The sequence below is a fragment of the Varroa jacobsoni genome, unplaced genomic scaffold (assembly GCF_002532875.2).
Source record: "Varroa jacobsoni isolate VJ856 unplaced genomic scaffold, vjacob_1.0 scaffold_234, whole genome shotgun sequence".
Lineage (NCBI taxonomy): Eukaryota > Metazoa > Arthropoda > Arachnida > Mesostigmata > Varroidae > Varroa > Varroa jacobsoni.
The window spans coordinates 338987-341510 of record NW_019213136.1 but is presented as its reverse complement, the minus strand read 5'-3'; the positions used below and the strand labels follow the sequence as shown (position 1 = coordinate 341510).

Sequence of the window (2524 nt, the reverse complement as noted above, 5' to 3'; positions counted from 1 at the left end):
GTAATATATTATATTTTGTGTGATAAAATGTGAAGTTCCTCTATATATAATAGTAGCACTAATCATATTAGTTGAGATTATCAAAGTTTCATATTGAGGCCAATTAATGCTAAAGTTACAATTGTAGTCTTAATCGTTAGTACAAATAGAGACGAGAAACCCGTATAAACAACAACGTTTGTGACTGATCAATAAAGGTTTCGAACGAATTGTTGATCTTATTTTATATTATATAGTTATTAAAAAAAACATAAGTGATTGTGCGAAACCATTAGTCAGGTCTGACGCCAAATAACATTTAAAAACAAATAAATATATTTTGCTATAAATCATTGTAAGTGATAAGTAAGAAATTCTTTATCGAAAAAAAGTAGGTTCCACCGAGATTTGAACTCGGATCGCTGGATTCAGAGTCCAGAGTGCTAACCATTACACCATGGAACCAAATGGTCTGCAACCGAGAATCGAACTCGCGCCTTGTAGGTGACAGCCACAAACGCTTGCCTCTGCACCACATCGGCATGACCCACCCCACGAAGGAATCATTGGTCCTTCTAGCTTGACCCAGATTCAATCTACCGACAATCAAGCAACCACCACGTGGTTCGCCGTTCTCTCTGTCATTTTATCTGAGGCAGTTAGGGAGATGCAGCAACAAAGGACAGCGGATCATGCGGTGCTGTGCTTTTGGAAGTAAACCGTTGCTTATCCTTAGACAATATTAGTCGTAACATGTTTTACTACGCATAGAAACCGTTTATTTTCTAGTATGTGCTCGTTCATTATACAGCCCTTAAGTTGCCTATAAGAAAAAGCATATTTTTCTGTACTTTAATAAAATAAGTGTTTTAAAGAAATGAAGGTACGAATCGACGTATTTCGAGACAAGTGATTCTTATCATAATTCAAATCAAATGGGTTTCAAAAAAACTGTAATTGCCCCTCGGGGCAATTGAATCAACGCCTTGAATTTGATAGTCGACGGTACTCGCCATTACATTAAAGACACACATGTTTGACAACCGGTTATTAATGGCACCCGTCCTACAAGGTCGGCATTGAACATCGGAAACTTATAGAATGATTGAACGAAAAAAAGTACGTTGAAAGTAAAGAGTAATAGTTAAGAATATACCAACGATGTCACTAATTAGACATGTTCAAAAGTTGCGGGCTTACGAGGCCCAACGTGTGTTTCAAGACTTCTCTTTTAATGCGTAAGGAGAATTTAAAGCCAGCCTGATCTTGCAAGCAATTCCAGCTAGGGGCCGACAAGGAATAACGTTTTGTTAATTCTGTGATAAAAAGGCCTATGTTGATGGGGAGTACGTGAGGACGTGTTATGTGTTATACGTATAGACATATTTATGACATGTTTAACATCTGTTTCAAGACCCGATAAAAGTATATCATTGCTACTAAGAGCACATATTAGCACACTTAAAATAGAAGTCGGTATTCTATTCTGCCTTTCCTTGATAATGTAATCGTAACATGTTCCCCTAGAAACACGAGGGGTGGTCTCGATCCAAAATCGGACATGGACCCAGTCCGTTTGGTTTTAGGGACCAGCCGTCTGAAGCAGTGCTCAGTGTACCGAACGTAAAACATGAAGTACTTGCATATTGAAAAATACAGAAAGCATTGGAAACATCGGCGGGCATCAAGCTGACTATGGTTTTAATCGATCAATCGAAAAACCATCATTGTACGTTAAACATTGAGTTTATTCATCATTAATAACATAAGCCACGATCTGCTTCCTTTAAAAAATTACGCAACTTTAATTTGGTAATTCAGTTCTTTCTGTGGGTCATACCGGCTATTAAGAAAACAACAAGATTATATAGCCAACTTATTTTCTTACATGTCTGTTGGCCAAAAGGTATCAACAATATATGCAGCGAAGGGAGCCACGTATAGGGTCTATCGTATCAAGTCCTAATGAATGAGAGCCCCACACTACAGCGTCAAATACTTTGATTGGAAAGCCCGGTACTCATAACGTAGCTATTTTTGTGGTCCATAAAGACTTTTAAATCACTAGTAGATACTTATGCGTTTTTTAAATGCATGAATGATACAGTCAGTATATGCACGTATATGTATATCAAATAGATGTTCGGAGTAGTTCTACTTTGTTACAGTCGGTAGAGCAAGTTACGATGATAAGGATATCAGTGAGTGGATCAGCTGGCCTCGATAATTTCTTGACCTCTCGTATCATAAGAGGGTTAAGAAGCCACCACTGTCCATGATGGCGTGCGTATATAGCGTGGTACTAGTAACGCAAACTATCCTGGTCTAGGGTATAGAACGAGATAAGCTTGAAGCGGTTTGAAACGACGTTGACACTAGCCAGAACACTCTCAAGAACTCTGGCAAATGGAGCAAGCCAGCAAGAAAGGCCCGGCAGGCGTAAATCTTCTTTGGCCTTAGTACGAATCCCAAATCGGGTTTGCTGCCGGCCCGCTAGACTACCCGCGAAAGAGGAAACCCGGGAGAAAGAGCGAAAATGTCTGCT

At 39.2% G+C, this 2524-nt stretch overlaps 1 non-coding gene across 1 annotated transcript; it reads right to left on the bottom strand.

Moving 5' to 3' along the window:
• Positions 1 to 372: 372 nt before the first annotated feature.
• TRNAQ-CUG (transfer RNA glutamine (anticodon CUG)) lies at positions 373 to 444 on the bottom strand. The gene has a single exon. It is a non-coding gene; the product is annotated as a tRNA-Gln (tRNA).
• Positions 445 to 2524: the final 2080 nt, after the last annotated feature.